The sequence below is a fragment of the Pan troglodytes genome, chromosome 9 (genome assembly GCF_028858775.2).
Source record: "Pan troglodytes isolate AG18354 chromosome 9, NHGRI_mPanTro3-v2.0_pri, whole genome shotgun sequence".
NCBI lineage: Eukaryota > Metazoa > Chordata > Mammalia > Primates > Hominidae > Pan > Pan troglodytes.
This window is the reverse complement of record NC_072407.2, coordinates 90,603,546-90,616,977: the sequence shown is the minus strand read 5'-3', so window position 1 is coordinate 90,616,977 and position 13,432 is coordinate 90,603,546. Positions and strand designations below refer to the sequence as shown.

At 36.8% G+C, this 13,432-nt stretch overlaps 1 protein-coding gene and 1 long non-coding RNA gene across 10 annotated transcripts in view; one reads left to right on the top strand and one right to left on the bottom strand.

Moving 5' to 3' along the window:
• GRM5 (glutamate metabotropic receptor 5) overlaps window positions 1-13,432 on the top strand; it is an 810,828-nt gene that overhangs the window by 679,190 nt on the left and 118,206 nt on the right. The window lies entirely within an intron of this gene.
• Window positions 2,996-13,432, bottom strand: part of LOC134807367 (uncharacterized) — a 121,644-nt gene continuing 111,207 nt past the window's right edge. Inside the window, exon 3 of the long non-coding RNA XR_010147624.1 lies at window positions 2,996-4,087. This is a non-coding gene — a long non-coding RNA (uncharacterized LOC134807367). The remainder of the gene's footprint in view (window positions 4,088-13,432) is intronic.

Below are 13,432 nucleotides of genomic sequence, written 5' to 3'. Positions count from 1 at the left end.
GGTATTTCTAGTAGGGACAGTGTTTCACCATGTTGGCCAGGCTGGTCTCGAACTCCTGACCTCAAGTGATCCACCCACCTTGGCCTCCCAAAGTGGTGGGATTACAAGCGTGAGCCACCGTGCCTGGCAGAATCTTTTTCAATCTACTAAAAATATTTTTCCCTGTGGTCAGGAAAGGAGGTTGGCTTTCAATTCTATAGGTTCTAGTCAGTGAAATAAGTCAAGAAAAAAATAAGTGATGTCCAGATTTTAAAGAATGGAGTAAAACTCTATTAACAGATGGTATAATTGTCTTTCTAGAAAAGCAGTGGTGTTTACAAACTAAGTTCTAGTGAGTTTATTACATTTTTGTAATAGAATATATGAATTATAGAAAAATGAATTGTATTTCTATATAATAGCAGTAAATAATTAGAAACTAAAATTTTAATACATTAGTATCATTTACTGGATATCCACATGTGGAAAAATAAAATTGGACCCTTACTTCACACCATAGACGAGAATCAACTCAACATGAATTAAAGGCTTAAACATAAGACCTAGAAACATAAAACTACTGGAAGAAAACATATGGAAAATCTTCCTGATAGTGGCCTGGACGATGGTTTTTTGGGGGGTATGACCCCAAATGCATAGCAATGAAAACAAAAATAGACAAGGAATTTAATCGAACTAGAAAGCTCCTGCACAGCAAAGGAAACAATCAACAGAGTGAAAAGACAACCTAAGGAATGGAGGAAAATATTTGCAACCATATATCTGATAAAATTCAAAACATAAAACAAATGCAAACAACTCAATAGCAAAATTAAAACATACACACATAAACACAAATAATAACATATCTAAAACCTGGACTAAGGATTTGAATACACATTTCTCAAAAGAAGATATACAAATGTCCAAGAGATATATGAAAAGTGCTTAACACTGCTAACCATTAGAGAAATGTAAATCAAAACCACAATGAGATATCATCTCACACCTGTTAGAATGGCTACTATCAAAAAGATGAAAGAGATGACGTGTTGGCAAGGGTGTAGAGAAAAGGGAACCCTGTATACTGTTGGTAGAAATGTAAATTGTTACAACCATTATGGAAAATAGGATGGAGTTTCCTAAAAATATTAAAAATAAAACTACCTCATGATACAGCAATCCTATTTCTGGATATATATCCAAAGGAAATGAAACCAGTATATCAAAGAGGTAGCTGTACCCAATGCTCATCACAGCATTAGCTGCAATAGCCAAGAGGTGGAAATAATCTAAATGCCAAAGGATAAGCTTTTTAACAAATGCTACTGAAAAATTTGTATATCCACGTGCCCTTCCTCCCCACCAAAATTCAGTCTACACCTTGCAACATAGAGTCATGTGCTACATAACGATTCAGTAAATGATGGTCCACATATACAACAATGGTCTCATAACATTATAATGGCACTGAAAAATTATTGTTGCCTAGTGATGTCATGGTGCAACACATTACTCATATGTGTGGTGATGCTGATGTAAATAAACCCAGTGCACTGCCAGTTGCATGAAAGTATGGCACATACAATTATGTATACAACATAATTTTGAAAATAATAACGTTTATGTATTTCCTATTATATATTTTTATCATTACTTGGGAGTGTACTCCTTCTACTTATAAGAAATAAAAAGTCAACTGTAAAACATCCTCAGGCAAGTCCTTCAGGAGGTGTTCCAGAAAGTATTGTTATCATAGGAGATAACAGCTCCGTGTGTTATTGCCCCTGAAGACCTTCTGGTAGGATGAGATGTGGAGGTGGGAGACAGTGATATTGATGATCCTCACCCTGTGCATGCCTAGGCTAACGTGTGTAGGTATCTTAGTTTTTAACAAAAACATTTAAAAAATAAAAAATAGGAAAAGATTATGGAATAAGAATATAAAGAAGAAAATATTTTGTGCAGCTATACAATGTGCTTGTGTTTTAAGCTACGTGTTATTACAAAAGAGTTGAATAGTTAAAAATAAATTAAAAGTTTATAAAGTAAATGTTACAGTAAACTATGGTTAATTTGAAGAAAGAAAAATACTATTTTTTATAAATTTAGTGTAGCCTAAGGGTGTATTGTTTATAAAGTCATAGTGGCATACAGTAATGTCCTAGGCCATCACATTCCCTCACCCTCACTCACTGACTTGCCCAGAACAACTTCCAGTCCTGCAAGCTCTATTCATGGTAAATATCCTATAGAAGTATACCATTTTAAAACCTTTTATGTCACACTTCTACTGTACTTTGTCTACATTTAGATATACAAATACTTATACCTTTGTATAATTGCCCACAGTATTTAGTACAGTAACATGCTGTACAGGTTTGTAGCTTAGGAGAAACCAGCTATATCATATAGCTTATGTATTTAGTAGGTTGTGCATAACCACCCTCTAAGATGTTCAAACAGTGATGAAATTGCCTAACAGCTCCTTTCTCAGAACATATCCTTGTCATTAAGTGATGTATGAATGTATATAAAAATTAACTAAAAATTAATTTTAGCTAGTTACGGTGGCTGGTGTTTATAATCTCAGCACTTTGGAAGGCCAAGTCAAGAGAATCATTATAGGCCAGGAGTTCAAGACCAGTCTAAGCAACAAAGTGAAACTACCCCCTGCCTCTTTACAAAAACTAATAATGCAAAAATTTAGTCGGGTAATTGGGCACAGTAGTGCCTGCCTATAGTCCCAGCTACTCGGGAGGCCAAGGCAGAAGGATTGCTTGAGCCCAGGAGTTCAGCACTGTAGTAAGCTATGATTGCACCACTGCACTCCACCCTGAGTTACAAAGCAAGAATCCATCTCAAAAAATGAAAATTATAGATATAAATGTGAAATCTAAAACTATAAAATATCTATAAGAAAACATGAAAAACCATTCATGACCTTATGTTAGAAAAGGTTTCTTATACGTGACAGCAAAACACGATCAGTAGAAGAAAAAATGACTGTGTTGGACTTCATCAAAATTAAAAACACTTGCTCTGTAATGAGAATGGAAAAGAAAAGGCACAGATTGGAAGAATTTCTATATAATTTACCTATAATCGGGGTAGATGAGAAATTCTTAAAAAATAATAACAATGCAGTTTTTAAAATGAGCAAAATGAAAAGCCATTTCTTTTAGTCATTTTTAATTTTTGTGGTTTATGTGTTTACAGGATACATGACCCAATAAGTGTATAGTGGTATCTTATTGTGGTATAAATGTTCACTTTCCTAATGATTACTGATATTGAGCATCTCCTATACCTATCTGCCAACCATACATCTTCTTTGATAAAATGACTATTCAAAACATGCTTGTTCAAAATATTGATGAACACTTATTTCATCAAAGAAGATATAAGGATTGCAGATAAGTACAGGAGAAGATGCTCAATATGATTAATCATTAGGAAAACAAAAATGTATACCACAATAAGATACCACTATGCACTTATTAGTATGGATAAAATTATAAAGCCTGGTCATATCAAATGTTGGGAAGAATGTTGAGGAACAAATATTCTCACGTACTATTGATGAGAATATAAAATGCTATAACCATTTTGGAAAATAGTTTGATAGTTTCTTAAAAAGTTAAACATATACCCACCATGTGGTGCAGCCATTCTACTCCTAAGTATTTAAGGAATAATGTTCAAAATGATGTTATTTGTAATAGCTCAAACGCCAAAAAACCTAAATATTCACCAACAGGTGAAAGAATACACAAACCGTGATATATTCATGTAATGGAATATTACTCATCTACATAAAGGAATGACCAATTAATACACCCAACAACACAGCAAAAATCAAAATAATTATGAGTCTAAGTAGCCAGAAAAGCCAAGGCAGGAGGATCACTTGAGGCCAGGAGCTCGAGATCAACCTGGGTAACATAGGGAGACCCCGACTCTACAAAAAAATAGAAACATTGGCCAGGTGTGACAGCGCATACCTGTAGTCCTAGGTGCTTGGGGGTCTGAGGCAGGAGGATCGCTTAAGCCTGCAGTGAGCTAGGATTGCACCACTGCACTCCAGCCAGGATGAAGGAGTTAGATCCTGTCAAAAAAAAAAAAAAAAAAAAAAGTACATACTGTGTGATTCAATCTCTATGAAACTTTAGAAAATGCAAAGTAATCTAGAGTGACAGAAAGCAAATCAGTGGTTGCCTGGGGATGGGAACGGGGAGTGATGGATTACAAAGATGCGGGAGGAACGTCGTGGAGGTGATATGTTAAGTATCTTGACTTTTGTGTGGTTTCATGAGAGTATATATGTGTGAAAACTTATCAAAGTGTTCAGTTTCAATATGTGCAGTTTATTCTATGTCAATAGTACTTTAATAAACCTGTTCAGAAATGTATAAGGACAAATATCTATTTGTCCTTTTATACATATATATCTATAAAACATAAAATAATCCTCTTTCAGACTTATTTCTCAGGCTTCAAAGAATTCTAGCAAATAACCAAGTCCCTTATCTCTCATATCTTTTGTGATTTTGATGTCTGTAACCAAATGGAAATTTACTTTACAAAGGGATGTTTTTCTCCTCCTGCTTTTAATCCCTAAGCTTATCCCTTTTGAGCTGCTCAGTGATTCATTCTCTCCCAGTCTCTCAGATGGCTCAGGTAAGCCATGCTGTGAAATGAACAGGAGTGAGAGCTTTGGAGTGATCACTTATGTTAAATTCAGCTCCACCATTCACTCACTGTGTAACCGGGGGCCAGTTACTTAGCCCTGCCTTCTTCATTTATACAATTCAGACCATAATTATATTTTAGAGCCATGATGGGGATAAAATGGCATGATATAGGTAAAGATCCTATGAAAGGATCTCAAGAAATGTTATATTAAAACTTTACACTTACAGTCGATTGTGCTTTAGAAAATATTTGCATTTAGATTGTTGTGGAAAAGAAATACAATATGTGGTACTAGTAAATATATATCCCAATAATATCTAGGCTAGGAATGATGATTTACAGCATATTACTAGAATATAACATTTAATATAAAAACAAAAAACAGATGTTTCCTCTGCCTATTCATAACCTTATTCTTCATATGCATGTAGGTGTTTTGGTACGGTATACCTGTTTTATAACAGGTGCCATTCTCTAAGATATTATAAAAACCTAACTTTAATTTCAATTTTATGGCTGAGTGTCAGATGCTATATATGAGTTTGCCCACATCACCATGACAACTATGTGGGAAGGTTTTTGCCACAGCCCTCATGGTTGGCCTAGTGTTTTGACATTTCAGTAATTGCCAGTGTCACTACCTTTAAAAATTACAGAGAACTGACACCTAGTCCAGATGGCTACTAAATAAAGAAACCGCTGTCCCCACAGCTGTGACATGGTACTGAAGACAGGAGAGCCTTCTATCAAAGATATGGTCACTAAGAAATGATGTGAAAGATCTTGACTTATAAAATATAATAAATGGCCGGGCACAGTGGCTCATGCCTGTAATCCCAGCACTTTGGGAGGCCGAGGTGGGCAAATCACCTGAGGTCAGGAGTTCGAGACCAGCCTGACCAACATGGAGAAACCCCGTCTCTACTAAAAATACAAAATTAGCCAGTTGTGGTGGTGCATGCCTGTAATACCAGTCACTTGGGAGGCTGAGGCAGGAGAATGGCTTAAACCCGCGAGGCAGAGGTTGCAGTGAGCCAGGATCGCACCATTGTACTCCAGCCTGGGCAACAAGAATGAAACTCCATCACAATGTGTGTGTGTGTGTGTGTGTGTGTGTGTGTGTGTGTATTACATTAGTAAATTATTATTAAGCCCTTTGCAACATTGGGCAACCCTGGAGTGGAATACAAGGAAAATATATGATCTAGTACTTAACTTCAGGGTCTCTACATTCTGCTAAGGAATAAAAGATATACTAAAAGATTAAAACTAGAAGAGTCATTTATCCCTTCAGCAAATACTTATTGAATAACTACTATGTATCAGTAGGCATTTTAGATACTGGAGTTACAGAAGTAAACAAAACAGACAAAAATTCTTGCCTTCGTGGAACATACATTCCTGTTAGGGGAGACAGAGTAAAACAAAATAGATAAGTGAAATATGTATTATATTAGATGGTGATAATTGCTAGAAGAAAAATAAAGCAGGGAGATAGGATTTAGAGTGTTGGGGAGGGTGACCTTACTGAAGAGAGAAACTTTGTATAAAGCCCAGAAAGTGAGGAAGGTGTGACCCAAGTCGTTAAGGGAGAAGATGATTTCAGGAGAAGGAAATCACAGGAATAAAGCCTGGAGAGGTGTGGGAACTGTCATAGGTAAGGAAACAGATGGGAGACCAAAGTGGCTGGAGCAAAGTAAGTTGGGGAAACAAGTAGAAGATAATGTCAAAGAGGTCACAGAAGGTGAGATCTTGGAAAGCTGTGTGGGCCACTGTGCTGACTTTGGCTTTTACTCAATTGAGACATGAAGCCACTAGAGGACTTAGACAAAGACAAGACTTGAACTGGCCTTTTTTGTAGCAGATAACATTGACTGCCATGGAGCTGTAAGCAGATTGTCTGATTATCAAACATCACTGGAATGTGTGAGTCAAAGAGTAAGTCATGGAAGTCTGTGGACAGGAGAAATCAGTTCAGGTCAGAGTATCCAAGGGCAATTGGAGGAGACAGCATGGGTATCCTGTGGGTAAGCGGGTGTGGTATGGGTAAGTGGCCAAGTAGAGAGAATAGCCTGAGGAAATAGGGAAGTGGAGCTGGAGTAGAAGAGTCCATCATGAAGAGGTTTTCTATTTGTCCGTGATCAATAAAGAAGGCATTCTAATTCCCAAAACCCTCTACCTCTGGAGGGGGTCTCAGAATTTGCCTGCCATGTTCACAGACAGAAATGGATTAGGAAGATTAAAACAAGGAGAGAAGACACTATACATAGGTAGAAATAAAGTGGGATAGGTAAGGTGCAGCCGACTATAGATATGTATGGCGCATAGCTGACATATTTGAGCTAGAGAATGAATACCAATGCAAAGTTGTTGGGTATTACTGAGCATAGCCCTGCCATGGAATTCTACTAAAGAAGGTCTGGTTATTTGAAGGAATTTTATGTTAAAAGAATTTTGCCGCTACCAATAGACCCAGGGCAAATGCCTTTTCAGGGTCCTTCTTCCAGAATAATAACCATCAGATCCAGATATCAAATTCCTTCAGGTGCTGAAGCTTTGGCATGGCAAAGATAGGCTAGATGTTCAGCAAATCCATTTCCTTTTCCTGAGCACATAGGAAAGCACCATTTACAAACCTACTTTGCAGTACCTGACTAGAATTAGTCGATAGAATATGAGCTAAAGTGATGTGTGCTACTTAGAGGCCTGCGTTCTAAAAATTCACAAAAGATCCTGGTCTCAATCTCCCTCCTACATTCATGTGACTAGAAAAAAAGGGATCCAAAGATGGCAAAATCATGTGTTAGAAAGAGCTTGGCTCCCTGAGTCACTTAAAAGACTCAGGAGCACTTCACAATCTACATTAGATTGTGATATAAGCAAGAAATAAACTTTTATTGTATTAAGCTACTGGTTATTTGAGTCTGTTGTCATAGCAGCTATTGTTAATCACCCTGACTTGATATACCTTTCTCCTGCTCCTGATGGACAGCAGCAGGGCTTTGTCATGATATGTAAATGCCAATCTACACCAAAGTGACTACAAGAGTTAAACGATCCATCTGTTACCATAGTGATTCCCACTGACCCTGCCAATTCAATTTATTTTGGAATAGATCCAGGATATTTGAGCTGTTGCTTGGAAAACATTTTACTGATCAGCTCAAGGGTTCATGACTATCAGAGCAGATATTAAATATAACCTAAATGGCACATGATTTCTTTCCAATGAAGTATTGATACAAATTCAAGGCATGAATTAAATTTCTTTCATATCTTCTTTATCAAATTATCACTTCTTACATCCATTAAGCAAGATCCTGAACTGGTTTTAAGAGTTACAAGAGAGGAGGCCAAGAATAGTTAGCGGTTAATCTCTTCCATCAGGTATTTTATAATTTATCTGGGAATACCTTCAATACAAGGTTACACATGATAAGTAGAAAATAGTTGAAATGTGACTTAAGGGCTCTAGGCATTAGAGAAGTAGAGAATGCATGCATCTGCAGAAATTAGGGATTAATGACATAGCTAGTCTTTGAGTTGAATCCTGAAGTTTAGTTGGGCTGTGAGACAGGGAGTTGGAGGCAGAGTATTTCAAGCTTAAACAGTTTGGCAAACTGAATAATGGAGTTGAGAAAATACATGTCCTACTCAGTGTCATAGATTGTAACAAATAAGGCTGGGAATGCAAGTTTGAAAAGATTTTTTTAATCATGCATGCCAAACCATGATTTGGGGAATTTTCTTCTATATCTTAATTGTTGAAGAATTTTGAAGAAAACGATGTAATCAAAAACCATATTTAAAAATATTAATCTGACAGTATAATTCAGAATTTGTTGGGTGAGGGAGAGATTACCTTTATTTTATTAAGCTGCTGGGAATTTGAGGGTGTCACAGAAGTTATTGTTAGGTGACAGAAGAATGAGGTAAACTTGGTGATCCTCTGCAGGGCTGAAGGAAAGGGAGAAGGCAAGGGTGACTTAAAAGATTCAATTTTAGGTGATTGAGAAAATTTTGTAAGTAGAGAAATAGGGAAAGGGGTGAGATTGAGGTACAGAAGATGAGTTCTGCTTAAAATATTTCAAATTTGAAATATGCACATGTGGCTGTTGTACAGCCAATTAGGAGGAGTATATCTGACATCTTAATGACATGCAGTGGTAATGAAGAATCCCTGGTGCAAAATTACTAAGAGTGAATAGAAGGCTAGAAACTAACCCTAATGTGCATCTTTCAGATAGTAACTGCAGGAAGAGCTGGGTCCATCAGACCTAAAAAATGTTCCACAAAGAAATACAGGGTAAACTCATGTATCTCATATTAATAAATGTGATAATGTGATTAAATTGATTGATTTGTGAGTGGTGGGTTTATGGAAATAAAAAGTTATGCACACTGAAGACATCACAGTAAAGTGGTTTTGTACAAGCTTTGGCATTTGACAGGCTAGATTTATATCCTGGCTCTGCCACTTAATAGCTCTATGACACTGGACAAATTGCTTAAACTCTCTTTCTTCACTTTCTTCAGTTGTAAATTTGGGATAATATTAAATGCCTAGCAGATAGAGATATTATGAGAAGAACATGGAATAGTACCTATGAAGCATTTAACATAGTGTTAAGTCAGCTTGGGCTGCCATAAGAAAATAACATTGACACAGTGGCTTAAACAAAATTTTTTTTTTTCACAGCGCTGGAGGCTGGAAGCCGGAGATCAGGATGTGAACATAGTTGGGTTCTGGTGAAGGCTCATTTTCCAGCCTACAGACAGCCTCCTTCTTGCTATGTCCACACTTGGCAGAAAGGGAGAGAAATTCAGGGCATGAAACAAATTTTTTTTGTATCTTCTTTATCAAGTCACTGGTATCTCTTCTCTTAAGGACATTAACCCTATCATGAACAGGCTACCCTCATTAGCTCATCTAAACCTAATTACTTCCCAAAACTTCATCTCCAAATACCATCACACTAGGAATTAGAGTTTCTTCAACATATTGAGGGTATTTGAGGGGACGTAATTTAGTCCATAACACACAGTCTCTGGCATTTAATAAAACTCAATAAATTACAACAATATTAGGAATATTTCTTCTGCACTTTTTTTCTAGCAATTTCACAGAGCCAAGAATCGCAACACTTCCAAACACATAAAAGAATGTAAATCTAAGAAAGAATTCAACCAAAAATTACATTGTATGGAGAAATGAAACTCAAATAAACGGAAGTCAGAAATCTCTATGAGTCACAGTGGAGAGGTTTGTGCATTTATAAACTAAGTGCAAACTCTTATTGCCAGAAGGTTTCCGATTAGACTGTTTTATATATTCTGCTTTAATTGTCACATTTTACATCTGTGAAATTCTAGCAAAATATAAAAGCAACGTTTAAGAATGTTTTATGGTCTAAAACCTCTTATCTATACTATAGCTATGTAATCCATGGCATTATACAAAGCTGTGTGTAGCAGTAGTGCTTCTCTGCCATTTTCTATCTCTGTAACCTTGGGCAAGTTGTTAAATCTCTCTATATTTGGTGTAACCTGTGAAGGCTGCTCTCAATTTACAAAATTTTTGGAAATATTGGCCAAGAAGTATGTCTGTGAAAGTTTAGTGTGAGGTAATCTGGTAAAAAAAAAAAAATAAGCTAGTCACTTAAGACCTGCTCTATATGTGTGACATTTCTTAGAGCTCACTGCCTGTTGCCTCTGAATTCTACCTGGAATTTTTGTGTTTTGCCTAGACTGTGGCACAGGAGAAATCATTATAGCTTTCTCCTTTGACCAAAGCTACAAATTATCTCTTCTTTTCTAGGAAGAGTTTGGATTTGTGTTGTTGCTGTTTGTCTGATTTTTTTGTTGCTTTTATTTTCATTTCTTTTTCAACTCTTATTTTAGAATTGGGGCTATATGCACACATTTGTTACAAAGGTTTATTACATGATGTTGTGGTTTGGGGTATGGTTAGACCCATCACCCAGGTAGTGAGCACGGTAGCCAACAGGTAGTTCTTCAGCCCTTGCCCCCCTCCCTTTCTCTCCAATTAAACATTCCCTCTAGGTTACAACATCTTAAGAGTAAGTTGCATGGCCTATTCATGCCCACAATTCTATAGGATAATGCCAGTACGATGCTAGTGCTTAATAATTTTTAAATATGAAGGTCAAATTGTGACCCCTGGAGAAGAAAATCCACCAAATACTCCTTTTCTAAGGATTTTTCCTTAGAAAAAAATTACTCTTTGTATAATAATTTGGCTAGATTCCAGGATACTTACTGGGCCACCTGTGATAGAGTGCAGAGGTACTATGGATTCAAAGTCAGGGACACGGGTATAGCCTTTTCTCTCTTTCCTCATACACTCTTGCTATGGAAATAAGTTGAAGTGGGGCACATTCTTATCTGGAGGCAAGCCTGGCCATTTTGTTCCCTGTTCTCTGAGTGAGGTAGAAATCCTGGCTCTCTGGAACTTCGGCACCCTTGAGTTCTTTAACCTGTTCCCTGTAGAGCTGCCACATCTTACTATTGTAAGATTTGCATCTGAGGCTGAGGAATAGGTCCCCTTGATGTAAAATTTAGGTTTATTTCATTCCAAATGACCATGTTTTGAATAATAAGGCATTTTAATTTCACATATGAGGTACAGTCATTGTTTGGTAAGACTGTATCACATAAGTAAACCTCATGCAGAACAGTGGCTATAGTTTTATAGAATTCTGTATTCCTAGATCCCCTAGCAATAACACCATCTTAGTTGTATCAAAATCTTACCTCTGTCTCTAGCACAGAGGAAAATTAAGTCTGAAACATAGTAAATAACTTCAAAGGGGGATTTTTAAAAAATCCTGAATAGGTATTATTGAACATCACATGGAAAAATTTAGAAAGCAAAACATATGTTTTAATTGATTGTCTAAGAAGCACATAGAAAATTTTCTGCAATAAGGGTTCCCTTGATGCCTGAATTTTTAAATTTTTATTCTTTACAGACAGGGTCTTGCTCTGTCGCCCAGGCTGGAGTGCAGTGGTGCCATCATAGCTCACTGCAACCTCAAACTGCTGGGCTCAAGAGATCCTCCCGTCTTGGTCCCCCAAAGCACTGGGATTAGAGGCATAAGCAACCATACCCAGCCTGAAATTTTTAGTTTCTTGTTTCAGTTTCCCTCTTGTCATTGTTCCTTCCTCCTATATTTATCATTCTCTTTGGAGTACATACATGAGTACGTCCATAAGGCATGGCCCCGGGTTTTCTCTTATCCTCTCAGGCAATGTTTAATTAAGTTTATTCAGCAGACAAGAAAAGGAAGAAAATTCATCTGGTGATTCTTTCTCTACACAGAATTACTAGATTCAAATAGTCACAGATAATTGGAAGGTATTCTCCCTTGTGAAATCAGGTTCCAGGGTGCAAAGCATATGCTATTCCAGATCAGGAGAAGCCAGTAGTGAACTGAATTTGATGTTTGCATTTTCTTTCTTAAATAATTTGGCTCAGGAAAACTTTTGGTCCATGGTTCTACTTTGATATAAAGTTGAATAATTTAATTCTCTTGGACTATAGGCCTTCATACAAGCCCATCAAACACTGAATAGAGCCAAGCCACTAATTATTATGAAAATCAATAGTTGAATTGGAACTTAAATAATTAGTAAATATGTATCCAGTTGACTGTAGGTTGCTTTTCCAAACAACATTTTGACTCATGACAGAGATTTTGTTGCAATCACTAAAAACCAATTTTAGTTTGACTTTTTTAGGATAAATAAATGAAGTAAATAGTATTAATTTAAAGAATATTGCCCACCCCCACCACCTGGATGTACTAGTAGCTAGAAGACCAAGTTTGGAAAGTTGGCCCAGGTCCAAAGGATTCCAGGCAGCAGGAAACTCTGCTTTTAGCAATTTGGCCAGAGTATGACTACATTTGCACCCTATCGTGAACTTGATTGCAAATAAATACTGATCATTCTTTTGCTGTACTTAGCTTTCTCCAGATTCCTGGAATACAGCTGCCAATTTACTGAGCCTGGGTTACATTCCCATTGCTTGGCAGTCAAGTAAAAGGAATACAGGAGAATAAAAGCTACTTCAATTTCCCAAATGAAAGAATAATAGTTTTCCATAATCTAGGTAAAATAAGGGGTCCATCAAAATTAGAAAAGCAATTTGTATTCTATGCAGCCCAATCAATCATGAAGATTTCTATAGCTTAATTTGATAATTGAGGACAATATAAGTGGTCTCTGACCGGGCACAGTGGCTCACACCTGTAATGCCAGCACTTTGGGAAGCTGAGGCGGGCAGGTCACCTGAGGTCAGGAGTTCAAGACCAGACTGTCCAACATAGTCTCTACTAAATATACAAAAAATACAAAAAATTACAAAATACAAAAATACAAAAAAATACTAAAAATACAAAAAATTAGCCGGACATGGTGGTGGGCAGCTATAATCCCAGCTACTCGGAAGGCTGAGGCAGGAGAATCGCTTGAACCTGGGAGGCAGAGGTTGCAGTAAGCTGAGATTGTGCCATTGCACTCCATACTGGGCGACAAGAGTGAAACTGTCTCAAAAAAATAAAAAATAAAAAATAAGTGATCTTATTACCATCATCATTATCATAATTAACACTTAACAAGCAGTTGCTTGCTAGGCTCTATTCTTACCCACACTTTCCCTATACTATCTCATTTTATGCTCCCATCAAATTTTATGACATAATTACTATTAGTGTCCTTTTAACAAAAATCCAAT